General features: G+C 46.2%; 1 protein-coding gene across 2 annotated transcripts in view; it reads right to left on the reverse strand.

The window, feature by feature from the left end:
* NCS1 (neuronal calcium sensor 1) overlaps positions 1-10,504 on the reverse strand; it is a 58,443-nt gene extending 47,939 nt beyond the window's left edge. For both annotated transcript variants that reach the window (XM_079961529.1, XM_079961528.1), the window contains exon 1: positions 10,257-10,504. The gene's annotated coding sequence lies outside the window, so the exon portion shown is untranslated. The remainder of the gene's footprint in view (positions 1-10,256) is intronic.
* Between the last annotated feature and the right edge of the window lie 7,409 nt (positions 10,505-17,913).

Here is a 17,913-nt window from a genome sequence, read left to right on the forward strand (position 1 = left end):
AGTGGGGTGATGATCTCGTTCCTCAGGTATTTGTAGAGAGTACAAGACAGGAGGGCGTGGGGGAGTGGGCTGGTTTTTCTCCTCCGCTTTTTGCTTCATGTCTCAATTTCATAGAATCATAGAGCTGTAGAGTTGGAAGGGATTCCAGAGTCATCTAGTCCAACCCCCTGCAAAGCAGGAATCACAGCTAGAGAATCCCTAGTCAACCAACCTTTGTATAAAAACATCCAATGAAAGAGTCCATCACTTTCTGAGGTCGTTCATCCCAATGCAGAAAAGCTCTCATTGTCAGAAAGTTCTTCCTAGCGTTTAGTTGGAATCTCCTTTCTTGTCACTTGTATCTGTTTCAGGTTAATGTACAGTTTACCTTAGAATTATTGCATGGTCGGCGGTTCAAATCCCCACAGCGGGGTGAGCTCCCGTCGTTCGGTCCCAGCTCTTGCCCACCTAGCAGTTCGAAAGCACAATTAAGTGCAAGTAGATAAATAGGTACCGCTTTATAGCGAGAAGGTAAACAGCGTTTCCGTGTGCTGCTCTGGTGCTGGTTCGCCAGAGCAGCTTCGTCACGCTGGCCACGTGACCCAGAAGTGTCTGCGGACAGCGTGAGATGAGCGCACAACCCTAGAGTCTGTCAAGACTGGCCCATACGGGCAGGGGTACCTTTACCTTTTTATCCAATATAAGTCCTACTCAGACAATACTCACTGAAACTACTGGTTCATTAATGCCAGCGAGTCTACTCTGAGCAGAATTTGGCTGGATGCAATTCAGAAAAATATTACAGAGACACAATGGGCAGACTCCATCCTCAGTTGTAGGCCTCCAAACTTAGTTGTGGAGGCTCCCAGAAGCCCACTGAATTATTTTGGTTCCTTTCTCCCAGCAACCAAGCACAACCTCAAAAATGAAATCTGAGAACTCCTAAAGTTTCAAACTGAAGTTTTAAACCAATGGTTTGTTTGTTTACAATTAAGCAGTATAAAATTTTAGGAAATAAATAAACAATGCATAATTTAAATCATGGATATTTCAATTTATTTTAATTGCAGTCATATTTTAATTGTATTCTTAAACCGCAAATATCACTCTCTTTCTTTTGAAGCAACAGTGACAAGATTCTCCCCTAACCTCTGCCAACTAATTTGGACTACTGCAACACACTCTGTGTGGGGCTTCCCTCGTGCTTTTTCAGCAAGCTTCAGTTAGTGCAGAATGCTACAGCCTGGTTGCTGACAGGAGTGAGACCCTGTCATCATCTAACACCTGTGTTCAGAGATCTGCAATGGCTGCCAATTTGCTCCCAGGCCAAGTTCAAGGTGTTGTTGTTGTTGTTGTTGTTGTTATAATATAAATCCCTTAACAACTTGGGACTGGTTTACCTACGAGATTGCCTTATCCTATATTTTGATCTGTGCAACTGCACAATTACAGATTTCACATAAAACCCATTTCATACAGTATTTGTAAGAACTTGATCTTTAGTGTTGTGGCACCTGCACTTTGAAACGCCCTGCCTATTGATATCAGGCAGGCGCCTTCACTCAACTCAATTTGGCACCTGCTAAAAGCATTTTTGGTTAGACAAGCCTACCCTGATGTTTAGAAACCTGAGGCGAGTTTTAATCTGTTTTAGTGAATTGTTATTTTAACTTTTTGAAAGTCTTAAATTATTCTTATTAATCTTTCTTATGGACAATTTTGTTGTTTTATATTTTCTGTACATTGCTTTGAGGGTTTTCTTTAAAACCAAGCAATGTATATATTTCATGAAATAAAAAGATAATGAATAATTTCTAGCGATGTGAGCCTGACAGTGACATAAACAAAATAAAAACTGCTAGAGAGGACTGCCTGGGTGTGTTTTTTAATCTACAGATTGGGGACTGATTTTTTTCTGAGAAGGAACTGAAGTAGCAATGAGATCAGCTAGAAAACATAGCTGAATGTTTTGTTTTCAAGAACCGAGCTGATCAAATCAGATTTTCAGGTGGGCCCTGGATGAAATTAAACTTTGATTAGGGCAAACTCAAGGACTAGAGGTCCAAATCATTTCATGATTTCACTACTGCATTGCTAATTTGATGCTTGATGCACAAAAGGGGGAGTGTTATGTGAGAAAAAGACTGCATCTTTTGGGGCTTCTTATCATTTAGGAGAGAGGAGCTGTTGCAGACCTCAGAACACACCAAGGTGGCTGTGGAAGGTGAAGTGGTGGTGATAGCTGACTCCCTACTGAGGGGCACAGAGGCAGTGCTGTGCAGAGGTAACAGCATGTTGTTTTTCGTTGCAAAGGTTCACAACGTGACAGAGAAGTTGCCAAGCCTTAAAAAGCCCACTGACCACAACCCCTTCCTTCTGGTTCATGTGGGTACAAACAATACTGCCACACACAACCTTCAACGTATAGCAAAGGGACTATGAGAAGGTCTTGGGACACAGGTGGTCTTTTCATCACCCCTTCCCATTGAAGGTTGTGGCCCAGGAAGAGAGAGGGAAATGCCAAAAGCAAACCACTGTGCAGGTGGTGTAGTCAGGAAATGTTTGGCTATACTGGCCACGATGGTCATGCACTGCCTCCACAGTCAGAGGCAGTAATGCATCTGGATACCAATTGCTGGAAACAGCAAGTGGGGAGGAGTGCTGTTGAACTCAGGTCATAAGGAGGTAAAAAGAGTCTGCTGGATCATGTCAAAGGCCCATCTAGTGCAGCATCCTGTTCTCACAGTGGTCAAGCAGATGCCTGTGGGAAACCAGCAAGCAGGATTCAAGCACAAGAGCACTCTCCCTGTTAAGTTGTGGGCGAACATAGCAGACGACACAGCGATTTCTCAAGAGCAGATCTTTACTTGCAAGCTGGACAGAACTGAACAGCAAACAGCTCAGCCGGCCTGCTTTTATAGGCAGCCGGCTGACAACATTGTAGCAACAACAACCCAGAGTTTCCCGCCTAAAATAACTGACGTGGACCTGAGTGAAAACTATCTACAGACCTGAGTGAAAACTATATACAGTATCCCCCTGCTGGCCCAGGGTGAAACTTCACTACATAACACCCCCCTCCTGGAGTCTCCAGCAACAGATATTCAGAAGCATGACAGTTGCTGGCAGAGCATAGCCAATGTGGCTAATAGCCACTGATAGCTCTCTCCTCCATGAATTTGGCCGGTCCAGTGGCCATCACTGGCCCCTGTGGGAGCAAGTTCCATAGTTCCACTCTACGCTGCCTGACGAAATACAACCATAATGTACAAGAATAAAAACATACAGGATAACATAAACCCATTTGTGTTACTTGGAACCTTGTGGTGTTAATTTATTATGCTTGGTTTTGGTATGGAAATTTGTTCCTATATGTTTGGTTCTAGGTATCCTACTTTTATTTTATTTTATTTGGAATCTGTTATTCTACTTCAACAGGTTTTTATTATAAATATACGTTAAACATAAAAACGTTTCTGTTTTGCTACACCCCTGCCAATTCCATAGCCAGCAGGTTATATAAAGGCATGCTTCTCACCTGCTACATCTGGGCTGCTCCAACACAGAGCTTCTCCTCAAATTATTAGCACCCAGCAAAGAGTCCAAAAGGCATCTCTGGAAGGAGACACAAAGGCGATCCTGCAACTTTGCAAAGGCAGCAGCGGTTCCTATTGTTACCAAGAAGCGGGTGTGTGTGGCAGCTCTCTACTGTAGGAGTGAAGAGCCTTTTAACTTTTTTCTGCCAAGGACTGCACCCAGCTACAAATAGCCAATCCATTTATTTTTTGCTGCCAAATTGAAAGTTACCTGCCACTCTGAATGAAAATTAGTATGGCAACTGAGGGCCAAATGAAGGCATCTCAAGGGCAGGAAGTAGGGTTGCCATGAATTTGGTGTCAGGGAAGTGTGTGTACCCCTCCCCAATCCCCAACCCAACCTGTCCTTTATTTTGTCCGACCTGTCCTGTATTTTGCCTGACCAAAGTGGCAAGCTTACCCGGAGGTCTAATTAAAATTTAGTGAGACAAATGAGGGACAAATGAAGCCATCTCAAAAGAGGGTGACTCTTCACTCGGTGGCCCAGTTCAACTGAGTATGGCAAGTGAAGGCCAAACAAAGGTATCCAAGGCCAAGCAAGGGTATCTCCTTTGAGATGCCCTTGCTTGGCCTTTAGTTGCCATGCTAATAGCTCAGAGGACTAGTTTAAAATTTACTATGCCTTGGCTCAGAGGACTAGTTTAAAATTTACGATGGCAACTGAGAGCCAAACAAAGGTAGTCGAGGGGAGGGTAGATATTAGCTTGGAGGCCTGATTCGAAGATAGCATGGCAACTGAGAGCCAAACAAAGATAGGGCAGGTGAATCTCAGCTCAGTCTAGCCATCATTCATCCCCTTAAGAAAGATAACAGTCATCTCTCCATGCAACACAATCACATTCCCGTAAATTGAAAGACTGTGTTGGTTTCTTCAAAAAGGGGAGAGGATTGGTTCATATTACCCATACAGAGTGATTCCTTTCCTAAGGAAAAGAGGCCTCACAATCAATCATCCAGGGACATATTCCCTTCAGCAGCCATTTGAAAAATACATAATCTGCTATTAGCCAGTCTTCTGAAAACAAGCTCATTAAAGCATCAGTGCTTAAAAACAGAGCACCCGTATTTGTCAACATGTCTCCGGAGTAGGGAATGGATTTAAATAGGCTGAGGCAGGGAAAGCGAGAGAGAGAAAGAGAGAGACGGGTAATCAGAGGTAGAGCACATGTTCTGCATGCAGAAGGCCTGAAGTCCCAACCCCATTGGCATCTCCAGGCAGAGTTAGGAAACTCTGGAGAGATGCTGCCAGTCAGTGTGGGCAATACCAAGCTAGATGGGCTAATGGTCTGATTCAGAAAAGGACAGCTTCCTATGTTCTGATTTAAACCAGCCTTTCAATCAGAATCTTACTTTAAGGGTAGCCCAGCAGTAAAGTATCTGCTTTATCCTACAGGAGGTCCCAGGTTCGATCTTGCCTGAAACCCAAGAGAGGAAGCTGCCTGCCAGATGGACCAACAGACTGATTCAGGATATGTTTTTGTTTAAATAAGCCCCTTATTCAGAGCCATGAAGACTAAGATATTAATTTTACAGAAGTGTTGTAGGTGAGTGATAGAGTATCTGCTTTGCATAAAGGTAAAGGTAAAGGGACGCAGGTGGCGCTGTGGGTTAAAGCCTCAGCGCCTAGGGCTTGCCGATCGAAAGGTCGGCGGTTCGAATCCCTGCGGCGGGGTGCGCTCCCGCTGTTCGGTCCCAGCGCCTGCCAACCTAGCAGTTCGAAAGCACCTCCGGGTGCAAGTAGATAAATAGGGACCGCTTACCAGCGGGAAGGTAAACGGCGTTTCCGTGTGCGGCTCTGGCTCGCCAGAGCAGCGATGTCACGCTGGCCACGTGACCCGGAAGTGTCTCCGGATAGCGCTGGCCCCTGGCCTCTTAAGTGAGATGGGCGCACAACCCCAGAGTCTGTCAAGACTGGCCCGTACGGGCAGGGGTACCTTTACCTTTACCTTTACCTAAAGGTAAAGGGACCCCTGGCCGTTAGGTCTAGTCGTGACCTACTCTGGGGTTGTGGCGCTCATCTCACTTTACTGGCTGAGGGAGCCAGCGTACAGCTTCTGGGTCATGTGGCCAGCATGATTAAGCCACTTCTGACGAACCAGAGCAGCGCACGGAAACACTGTTTACCTTCCCACTGGAGTGGTACCTATTTATCTACTTGCACCTTGATGTACTTTCAAACTGCTAGGTTGGCAGGAGCAGGGACCAAGCAACGGGAGCTCACCCCGTCACAGGGATTCAAACCACTGACCTTCCGATCGGTAAGCTAGGCTCTGTGATTTAGACCACAGCGCCACCTGCGTCCCTCTCCCAGTTCTTAGGGCTGCCAATATATATGTGCTTGAAAACACAAGGGCAATGTGGGGGAAAATGACTACTAGCCACAATGGCTATGCTCTACCTTCACAGTCAGAGGCATTAATGCTTCTGAATACTTATTGCTGGGAACCAGGAGGGGAGAGAACTCTTGTGCTTGAATCCTGCTTGTGAGCTTCCCACTGGGGCATCTGGTGGGCCACTGTGAGAAGAGGATGCTGGGCTGGATCAAACAGGGCTTTTTTCTTATTTTATTTTTTGCATTCACACCCCATCTTCCTTCCAAGGAGTTTGATGTGGCATACATGGTTATACCCGCTCCCCATTTCATCCTCACAACAAACCTGTGAAGTAGGTCAGGTTGAGAGGCGATGACTGTGACCCAAGGTCACACAATGAACTTCATGGCCAAGGGGGAGGATTTGAACCCTGGTCTCCCAGGTCATAATCAGACACGGTAACCATTACACCACACTGCCACTCACCCCTGCAGACTTGGTCTGGGGTAAAAAAAAAGTCTATCCACCCTTGGAGACCCATCCTATTCTGCTTTTGCCACATACAGAGGCAGAGGTGGCTGAGAATCAGGAATAAAACTTATCACTCTCTGCACATTTGCAGAACCACGCCGTGTCGTTTTCTACGCAGGTCACAGAATTTTAGGTTTCCTCTGGTGCAATGTTTCATTTTGGTTTTGCCAGAACCAGGCAGGCAGAGACAAGGTCCTGACCTGCCTGCTGCCCACAGTGCATCAACTGACTTGATACCAAAAGAGAGAGAAGATGCAAACTGATTTGGTTCTATTTTAAAACCTGCCCTGCCTCCGAGATCATGTGGCCAGAGCATGAAAGTCACCAGAAACAGCACAAGTCAAGGCTGATTTGCTCCCCCTTCCTAATTACAGGATTTGGTTCATTCGTAACGCCAGGAAGCAAAACTGGCAGCATCAGGCGATTTGAAGCCTAGATGCTCAAGGGATGGACAGCACAACATAAATAGTACAGAATTGCAAAGAGACCCAAAGCGTCATCTAGTCCAACCCCTGGAATCACAACATGAATGTGTCAATTATTATTATCACTGTCACCACAAATTAAATGCCTGTGATTGCCTTTATTAATATTATGCCTTAAAGTGGAAAAACTAACTCAGAATTGTCTACACTGACTGGCAGCAGCTCTTTGGGGTTTCAGGTAAGGGGCATTCCCAGTCCTACCTGGAGATGCCAATAACTGAACGTGGGACAAGATTCTAGATCTCATGCTTCTGAATAAAGGGCTGATTTAAATAGGAGCATAGGAAGCTGCCTTATATGGAGTCGGATGCTTGGTTCATCTGTTTCAGTGCTATCCACACCTTCTGCGGTGGCTCTCAATGTGTCAGGCTGAAGCCTTTCTGCAGCCCTACTTGGAGATGCTGGGGGTTGAACTCAGGACCTCCTGCATGCAAAGCAGATGCTCTACCCTACCACTGAGTGAAATGCCCTTGTCCAGAGATCCACCAGGTGCCAACTTTGCATTCTCCCCAGCACCAGGTTAAAACCTGGTTATTTATTCTAGCTTCCAAAGTCATGGTTAATCTCACTGTTGCATTTTTAAATGACCATTGCTTGGCTTTTAAAACTACTTCTGCTTTTTATCCACTCCTGACATTGCAGGTGGATGCATGTATTGTTTTAATTGTTAGGTGCCCCCCACTCTGAAACATTTGGAGAGGGGACGGGCTACAACAAGCATTTAAATAAATAAAGCATTGAAAATAAAATCTTGCAGATGCACCGGTTCAGATTCCAAGTCACTATACGAACTACAGCCGGCTCTGGGATGAAGCCTCCAGTCTCAGATTTCTACGGCTCTTGTTACCTCTCTCTCCTTTCGCATGATAACTGCAATGTAATCGGGAAGCATGCCAGATATTTATTATTTTTTTTCCTGAGTAGCAACACCACACAACCCCAAAAGCAACATAAAGATATTTGAAACCCGGCAGGGGCTGCACTGAGCTTCCTATTCACATACACACAAACACTCATCCTGCTCATTAAGTGACTGTTGGCAACATACGGCCACACACCTTCTGTTCACCATATTGCAAGCTGCTAGTGCGAAAATGCGCATGTATAGATTTGTCACCTCTGGGGCGCGGCAAGGCTAAGAGAGAAACAGAGAAGGAGAGAGAAAATTTTGATGCTTGAAAACAATAAAAGCCCCTCCAAAGCAGCTACTTCAGTAGTCCAAAGCTAAAGATGGAGAAACTGGAGGTGGGTCCAAGTCTACTGAGGAATGCAACACTGTTGTACTGGGAAGCCTGGCATTCTTTCAAGTTCCTAGTCCTCATTGTGAAATAAATTTATTTATTTAAGCCATGAAGCTCACTGGCTGACCTTGGGCCAGTTACTGAGTTGATCAGACAGCTGATAGTCTCTTCCAACTTACATCTTCCACTAAGTCAAACCTAGGAGTTAAACAGCTCTTGTTTCTCCCTTGAGATGCAGTGGCAGAGCTTTGTGCTCCAGCATCGGGCAGGCAGAGAGCAGGAGGGGGCGGGGCTCACGTCCTGTGGGCGTGGTGCACTGCCCACAGGGGCATGGCACACGTCCTGGGGATGTGGCGCCCAGTGCAGGCAGGGGGGCAGCCACGATGGCACCCCACTGGGATCGCGCTGCCGGGGGTGCCGCGCTCCCCCCCCCACTCCTCTTCATCTGCCAGTGTTGAGATGTTACCTTTAAACCTTTGGCAAGAAAGGAAGATAACAGTTTTAATCCAGGCACCTATTAATTCCAGAATGGCATTCTCCATTACAGGTGCGATGATCATACCCTGCCAAAACAGATAAGGGGCTCTGTGCTGGTCATTGACCATAAAAATAAAGATTTGATTTAATAAGGTCATAAGCACTGGATGTTCAACAGAACGGAATTCAAGCGGGAGCTCTATAGATACTGAACACACAGCTCCTGGTGGAAACAAGCTGTGCATCTGAGCCACGGGGAACCATCAGCAGTGACTCCCCTACTGACTGGGCACAGATATGAGGGATCAGGCAGTCCTTAATGTATCCCAGACCCAAGTAGTTAAGGGTCTTGTAAATTAAGGTTTCATATATCTCTTAAAGCTTAGGAAGGGAATGATATACACCAGGATATTATAGTGAACCAGTGTGGTCTTGTGGTTGGTGTCTCAGACTAGAACCTGGGAGTCTGGGGTCCAAATATTCATGCGACTATGAAGTTCACTGACTGAAATTGGGCCAGTTGCCAACTCAGCCTAGCCTACCACACAAGGTTAATATGGAGATCAGGAGGGCCATGTACACCACTTTGAGCTCTGTTGTAAATACAATTAATTAATACAAGAACCTTGAACATGGCCGGGTAATGCATGGGCATTTGGAAAAAGCTTCTGAGCACTGGAGCTATGCTCTTATGTGCAGAACATCCCACTGGTAGACCATGCACCTGCCACGGGCATCAGACCTGTCCCACCTCCCACTCTGGCAACCATGACCACCAAACGTCTCTCTTTCAAAGGCACATGAAATGTGGATCCGGCTTGCAACCCCCTTTTGCCAGTGATGATAGAAGGCATTTTAGGTCAAAAGGCGGCGCTTCGGATGCACAATTTAGTCATTACCTCCCAATTACAGATGCAGGAAGCAGAATGCACTCAAGACAGTCTCTTAAAAGGATGGCTTTGGAAAATGGCATTGTTTGTGCATTTCAAAGTAGCTTATATAATAAGATTATAAGGACGATTCCCTTCCTTGCACTCTCAGCATATGTCCCAAATTAACTAGCATCTCCAGTAGGGCTGAGGGGTCCCTGCCTCCCCCCATAAAACCAAAACCAAACTGTGGAGAGCTGCAGCTGCCAACCAGTGCGTAAAGTGCTGAGCTAGGTGGACCAGTGACCTTACTCAGGATAACGCAGGACCCATAGCTCAGTGGTGGAGCATCTGCTTGCATGTAGAATGTCCCAGCTATGAAAGAAGCAGCTTCCTGTGGAAGCCAGCTCTTTACTAAGAATCATGAGGACTAGAATCTTGCTTTGTTTTTACGGGAAAGGCCATAGCTCAGTGGTCAAGCAACTGCATGCATAAGGTCCCAGGTTCAATCACTGGCATCTCCACTTAGGGCTAGGAAAAGACACACACTCTGCCTGAAACCCTGGTGAGCCCCTGATGCCGGCCAGTGCAGACAGTACTGACTCCTGGTAAGACAATGCAACCAAGTGAGATTCCCAGCCGCTGGTGGAGGAAAGCCTTGGCAAATGGGCTCCCATTCAAGAATGCGGGCTGGGAAGGGAGGGGGGTGCAAGCGCAGAAGGAGGCGCCACGTGTATCCCGATCGAAGCCTGCTTGGGCTACTCACCGCTGCAGAAGGTCTCGGCTGCCGCTGCCGGGAAACCTCGGCGTGGCTGGAGGAGGAGGAGGCCGCGCAGCGGAGTGGGGGGGGGGGGCGACGCTCTGCGGCTCCGAATTGGCTCCGCTCCCAAAAGGCGACGCGCCAATCCGAATTCGCCCACTCCGCTTTCTAGGATCTGGGGTAGCGTGGGAGACTTTCTCGCGAGTCAGGGGTGAAGCCGCTTCGGTAGTAAGAGCTGGACTGGGCTTAACTCCACACCACCACCTCGCCACTCTGCAAGCGTGCTTCGCTGAGGATCGCGGCTTCACCCGAGTGGCCCCTTAATTCGGGAGGAATTGAGTAAGCAAAGAGATAGGCTTTGTGGAATGATCAGCAGTAAGGTCCGCGGCAGTCAAACGGACTCCAGTCATAGTCAATGCGGATTTGATTTAGCAGTGCAGTCTTTAACACGGCTTATTCCGCAATAGATTAGCAGTGTTAAATTACCTGATTTGGTCTCCTTTTTTCCTCTTTTATTGAAGAAGAACAGGGTGTATTTTAATGTCATCATCATCACAGAGGTGTCTGTGGAGGGGATATATTGACTGAAAATGTCTAGCAAACCAGATCGGTAGTTAGGTTCCTACTGAGGGTATTCGACAAGCCAACATGACAGTGATGCGGGATTGAGGATTGGAGTGATCATTCTGTGATACCATAGCAGTGGACAAAGATGTATTGTTACTTTTGAATAGATGTTTATTAAAAAATAAAATAAAATACCTGAGCGGTTCAGATCTCTCACCTGCCTCATCTCAAGGAGACGGTAGGACCCTAAGAAGAGAGGCAGAATGGTGCAGTGGTTAGAGCATGGGACTAGGACCTGGGAGACCTTGGGGACAGTTACTTTCTCTTGGCATATACTACCTTGCAGGGTTGTTGTGATGATGCAATGGGGAGGAAGGGGAATCACAGGCACCACCTTGATCTCCTTGGAGGAAAGGTGGGATATGATTGCAATAAGTAAATAATAAATAAGAGCCTTGCAGCTGGATCAGGCCAAAGGGGGACCATCTAGGCCAGCAGCCTCTTCCCATAGATGCTCCAAAGGAAACAACACCACTGATTAGTATACAGTGGTACCTCAGGTTACATACTCTTCAGGTTACAGACTCCTCAGGTTACAGACTCCGCTAACCCAGAAATAGTACCTCAGGTTAAGAACTTTGCTTCAGGATGAGAACAGAAATCGCATGGCGGCAGCGGGAGGCCCCATTAGCTAAAGTGGTACCTCAGGTTAAGAACAGTTTCAGGTTAAGATCGGATCTCCAGAACGAATTAAGTTCTTAACCTGAGGTACCACTGTACTGCCTTTCTGTCAAAAACAATGCTCAAGGCGACTCACGGGAAAAAAATAATAACATGAAGTTACAAAATGCAGCAACATTTTTAAAACGATGCCTTTGTCATTCATAATAAGGCCTAACAAATAAAATAAAATAAAATAAAATAAAATAAAATAAAATAAAATAAAATAAAATAAAATAAAATAAAATAAAATAAAATGACAGACAGACAGACAGACAGACAGACAGCCCAATGAGGACTGAGTGTACTAAGTAGTCATTGATTATGAAGCATTTGTGAATGGGAGAATGGAAAACTGAACTGGGCATGTGGGAGAACTGACAGAATAGCATATATTGAAAGAGGGCATTTGGTTGACTGGTACCCTGAACAGGAACACCCACTGCAACATTTTATGGCAGGTCCCAACCATATCTCTCAAAGTACTCTTTGGGTGGGCAGCTGATGAGTTAGGGCAGTGCTGTTGAGCGGAAGCAGCTAAACGATGGGCTGGGCATATAGATATTCCTGCTTTGAAAAAGACTTTATGGCCCTTTGGGATCCTTCCAGCTCTATAATTCTATGAATCTATGATCTCAAGGATCCACTTGAACACCATGCCAGCTGGGCCTTCAGGGCAATACGCAAAGGCTGTTTTTGCTGCCCCCTGATTTTTTTGAGAAGCGGTTCCTTTGCCCGTTGAAAGCCCCCTCCAGTCTCCAATCTGCAGACACACCATTGATCCACTCCTTGACTGGCAAGGCACAACCTCACAGGAGGGCTATTTTAAGATTGCCCCAGATGATTCAGTTCCAGACCACAGCAGCCAGAGACGCCTTCGGCAGCCCTTCCTGGCCTCCAGGAAGAAGCCAAGGACAACACTGGCAGAGTTCGCCTCTTTTGCAATGTTATTGTACCTCCAGGCATCCCAAAGACCTTCTGCTGCCTTTATATTGTCACCCCTTCCGCTGGGAACTGTCCCCCAGAACATTGGTGTGGCACAAACCCGTTTCCTCCATATCCCCCTTGCCCTGAATTTTAAATTAAGAACATAAGAGGAGGCTCCTGGGTCAGGCCAGTGGCCTGTTTGTTCTCACAGTGGCTGACCAGATGCCCCAATGAGAAACCCACAAGTAGGACCCCCAAATAGGACCCACTCTCCCTTCCTGTGGCTTCCACCGACTGGTATCTGTGACTAGCAGCCACTGATAGCCTCTTCTCCTCCGTGAATTTGTCTAATCCTTTTAAAGCCGTCCAAGTTGGTGGCCATAATTGGCGCTTGCAGGAACAATTTTCATAGTTTACCCATGTGCTGCATAGGAACATAGAGCTGGAAGGTATCACAAGGGTCATTTTATCCCACCCCCAGCAATGCAGAAATCTTTTGCTCAGGGTGGGTCTCGAACTCACAACCCTGACATTCAGTCTCTACTGACTGAGCTATCCCAGGCTATCCCAGGCTCATCAAAATCGGTAATGCCCAAGCAGAGACTTGAAGAAATGCTTTATTTTGTCTGTCCTGAGTCTTCAAACATTCAGCTTCTTTGGACACCCCCCAATCATGTATACAGTCATACCTCAGGTTAAATGTGCTTCAGTTTGAGTGCTTTCAGGTTACGCTCCGCGGCGACCCAGAAGTAACAGAGTGCGTTACTTCCAGGTTTCGCCGCTCGCACATGCACACATGTTCAAAATGACATCATGCGTGGAAGCGGCAAATCGCGACCCGCATACACGCGGACGCGGGTTGCGTTCGCTTCAGGATGCAAACAGGGCTGCGGAATGGATCCCATTCGCATCCAGAGGTACCACTGTATAAGGAAGGAAGAAAAACTGCTCTCTGTCCACTTCCTGCATACCATGCATAATTTCAATCATGCCTCTTTCTCTAAACTAAGAAGGTCCCAAATGCTGGAACATTTCCTCATTGGGTCACTCCATCCCCTTGACCATGTTTGTATTGAAGATTTTCTTGGTTTACAGAAGTACATACACCATTTCTGCTTTCAGTTTATAGTTCTTTCTACAGATCAACTTATACTTGACGTGAGACTTTAATGTTGTATACACTATCAGGTTGGGAGAGAAGAGAGGGCTGGAGGGGGGTGGAGAGAAGAGGGGTAGAATCATAGAACTGTAGAGTAGGAAGGGACCCCAAGGGTCATCTAGTCCAACCGCCTTAATTCAGGAATCTCAACTAAAGCCTCCCTGACAGATGGCCATCCAACCTCTGTTAAAAACCTCCAAGGAAGGAGAGTCCATCACCTCTTGTGGGAGTCTGTTCCACTGCTCTTACTGCCAGCTCTTACTGCCATAAAGTTTTTCCAAATGATTAGTCAGAATCTCCTTTCTTGCAACTTGAAGACATTGGTTGGAGTCCTACCCTCCACAGCAGGAGAAAATAAGCACGTTCCCTCCTCCTTTTAACAGCCCTTAAGATATTTAGAGATGGCTATCATATCTCCTCTCAGTCTCCTCTTTTCCAGGCTAAACATACCCAGCTCCTTCAAGCGCTCCTCATAAGGCTGAGTTTCCAGACCCTTGATCATCTTGGTTGCCCTCCTTGCACACCTTCCAGCTTGTCAACATCCCAGAATTGGACACAGTATTCCAAGTGTGGTCTGACTGAGGCAGAATAAAGTTATACTATTACTTCCCTTGATCTGGACACTATACTGCTGTTGATGAAGCCTTGAATAGCATTAGCTTTTTTTTTGCTCTTACATCACACTGTTGACGCATGTTAAGCTTGTGGTCCACCAAGACCCCTAGATCCTTTTCACATGTACTGCTAGCAAGCCAGATGTCCCCCATCCTATATTTGTGCATCTGGATGGTTCTTCCTGTCTAAGTGAAAAACTTTATGTTTGTCCCTATTGAAATTCATTTTGTTAGCAAAAAAGTTAATAGAGATAAGGGGAAGGATTTGCTGAATTGAATTAATTAGAGATTGGAATACAGGAAGGGGAGGTATGAGGAGGTCGGGAAAGTAAGGCTCATGAACATAAGGGACTGAAATTATACTTGTTATTGTATGTGGTTTGTATGTTTTGTATGTATTTTTTCTTTTTACTTTTCCTCTGTTCTTTTTATTTTAGAAAACTTTCTGAAAATTTTAATAAATATTTTATATATATAAAAAAAGAAATTCATTTTGTTAGCTTGAGCCCAGTTCTCCAATCCGTTAAGGTCATTTTGAATTCTGATTCTGTCTTCCACGGCATTAGCTACTCCTCCCAGTTTGGTGTCATCTGCAAATTTGATGACCATCCCCTCAATTCCTTCATTCAAGTCATTTATAAAGATGTTGAACAACAGCTAGCCCAGGACAGAACCCTATGGCATCCCACTTGTCATTTTTTTGCAAGATTATGAGGAACCATTAATGAGCACTCTTTGGGTTCGGTCAGTCAACCAGATACAAATCCATCAAATGGTTACCTTGTTCAACCCACATTTTATCAGCTTCCTCTTGAGAACATTCAGTATTATTTTACATAGTGCATGTGCAATGTTTCTGTGTCAGAGTAATGTGGGCAGGTTCTATTTTTTGTTGCTTTTTTATGAGCCTTTTCAAAGCTAGTCAAAGCTTGATTGTTAAGCTAATGAAGCTGCGGACCCGGCCCTGTCCTCCTCTGTAGGTTTCTGCTCACATTAATGACACTATCTAAAGAGTAATATTCAACAGGTTCAACCCAAGGAGCAATTATGCTAATCTCAGATCCAAAGGACTGAGACCTCCTACTGCTGTCGCAAGGCTCCAGATTAAAGTACATACATTTCCCTCCCTGATCAATTCTAACCTCTGGGAACGTCTAATGTCCTTCCTTGTAACTCAGTAATCAAGGCTCTTGTGAAATTTACCACCTGCCAATATCCTGACTCGTAATCTGAAGCATTTGACAGCCAGCTGTGTCATGTGTCATCTCATGACACAATGTGCCATCGCATTGTTGCGATGACTCGTGACTCCAGGTGGGTGGCAGGCGGGTTAGAAAAAGCTTGTGGTGAGACGAGAAGCAAAAGTGGTGGAGAATGCAGGCCTCCTCTTACATTGAGTCCATCTAGCTCAGGATTGTCTATCTACACTGGGGTAGAGAAACATAAGAGCCACCTGCTGGGTAAAGGCCAGTGGCTCTCCTACTCCAGCATCCCCCTCTGTGTGGCCAATCAGATGCCTGTGGGAAACCCACAAGCAGGATTTAAGTGCAAGTACACCCTCCCCTCCTGTGGTTTCCAGCAACTAGTATTCAGAAGCATTGCTGCCTTCAACTATGGAGGCAGAGCAAAGCCATAATGGCTAGTAGCCATCAATAGCCTTCTCTTTTAAAGCCATCCATGTTGGTGGTCATAACTGCCTCCTTTGGGAGCAGAGGAGCCAACTCCTAGGAACCGAGGTGCCTTCGCTCCCCCAATAAAATATTTGTGTCTATGCACTGTGTCTTTGCACTGTGTCATGTGATTATGTTGGGTAGGGCTTCCGTGGGTCCCCCAATATTTTATTGGCACCCCTGAATGGGAGTAAGTTCCATAGTTTAACTACAGGCTGTGTAAATAAGCACGGGTGGCACTGGGGGTTAAACCACAGAGCCTAGGACTTGCCGATCAGAAGGTCGGCGGTTCGAATCCCTATGACGGGGTGAGCTCCTGTTGCTCGGTCCCTGCTCCTGGCAACCTAGCAGTTCGGAAGCACGTCAAAGTGCAAGTAGATGAATAGGTACCACTCCGGCGGGAAGGTAAATGGCATTTCCGTGCGCTGCTCTGGTTCACCAGAAGCGGCTTAGTCATGCTGGCCACATGACCCGGAAGCTGTACGCCGGCTCCCTTGGCCAATAAAGTGAGATGAGCGCCGCAGCCCCAAGTCGGCCACGACTGGACCGAATGGTCAGGGGTCCCTTTACCTTTATGTGCCCAGTCTCTTCTAACCTGTGGCCCTCTGGCCATTATCTAAATCTCCAAGATCCAAGAAAATCAGGTGTCACTTCTTGTCACTCAAGCAGTTGAAGTCCTACTTTGTTTTTTCCTGTTCAGGAGGATCCAGTGGCCAGCCTGGGTGAGAAGGTCATGCCACCAGGACGTGAGAAGTCTGTTCTGTGATTTAATGAGGTGGAGTATAATGTATGCTGCCTTTTGCTCCTTGAAGGGAACGCCTCTTAGATCAGAGGCGACTCTCTCTCTCTCTAATGTAGAACACCAGTTCCCATCAGCCCACCAGGCCTGATCCAGCAGGCACTTCTTACAATCTTATTTCCAAATGCAGAAATTCACCAAACAGGGCAGAAGAGAAGGTAAGAGACAGAAGGGAAGGTGGGGGAGGTTCTTAACACTGCCACTGAAAAGCATTGATTAAAAACTGTGCTGCCCTAGTTCGGAATTATCTGACAGGCAGGAATACAGATGAAGACGCTTATCAGCTTGAAGGAAGGGAGGTGTGCCAAACATCTTGAAATGAGGGCATTTGAGGGGGGAGGAAGATATTACACCAAGGGATAATCAACACACAGATCGTCACAGAATGGTGAGCAACCCAGGACAGAGTAGGATATACACACAAGCATAATTGAAAGGATAATAGAATCATGGAATTATAAAGTTGGAAGGGAACCCTGAGGGTCATCTTGTCCAACGGAGGATGAGGCTATCAACAACTACTAGGCATGATCAAAAGATGCAAAGACCCTTCCTTCTACTAAATCAGTCCATTGGGGTCCACCCAGCTCACAGTGGCCAATCAGATGCCCCACTTGCAGGACCTGGGTGAAACAACAACTCTCCCCACTTGAGATTCCTAGAAAGTGGTGTTCAGAGACATATTGCCTCCAACAGTGGAGACAGAACGTAACAGCCCTGCTGGCCCATCTAGTTGAGAATCCTGTTCTCTCAGTAGCCACCCAGGTGGCCACAGGAAGCCCACAAGCAGGATTCAACCGCAAGAGGATGCTTCCCTCCTGTGGTTTCCAGCAACTAGTATTCAAAAGCAGAGCAGAGCCATTGTGGCTAGTGGCTATTAATATTTGTCTCTTCCATGCATTTGTCCAATCCTCTTTTAAAGCCATCCAAATTGGTGGCGACCACTGCCTCCAGGGGGGACAAGTTCCATTGTTTAACTATGCACTGAGTGAAGAAGGACTTTCTTTTATTTGTCCTCATCCCTGTGATGCTTTAGTGCAACCAAGAGGGAGTAAGAAAAAAAATCTGAGTCCAGAATCCAGTTTCTCACTGGCTGGACAGATGTTTGTGGAAGCCCACCAGCAGCGCCTAAAAGGAAACCCCCCTTCCTCCTTTAACCACTCCCTGTACTGGCTATAGGATATGTCAATATGAACCATGTCTCTCA

Source organism: Podarcis cretensis (assembly GCF_951804945.1).
Source record: "Podarcis cretensis genome assembly, chromosome: Z".
NCBI classification, from domain to species: Eukaryota; Metazoa; Chordata; class Lepidosauria; order Squamata; family Lacertidae; genus Podarcis; species Podarcis cretensis.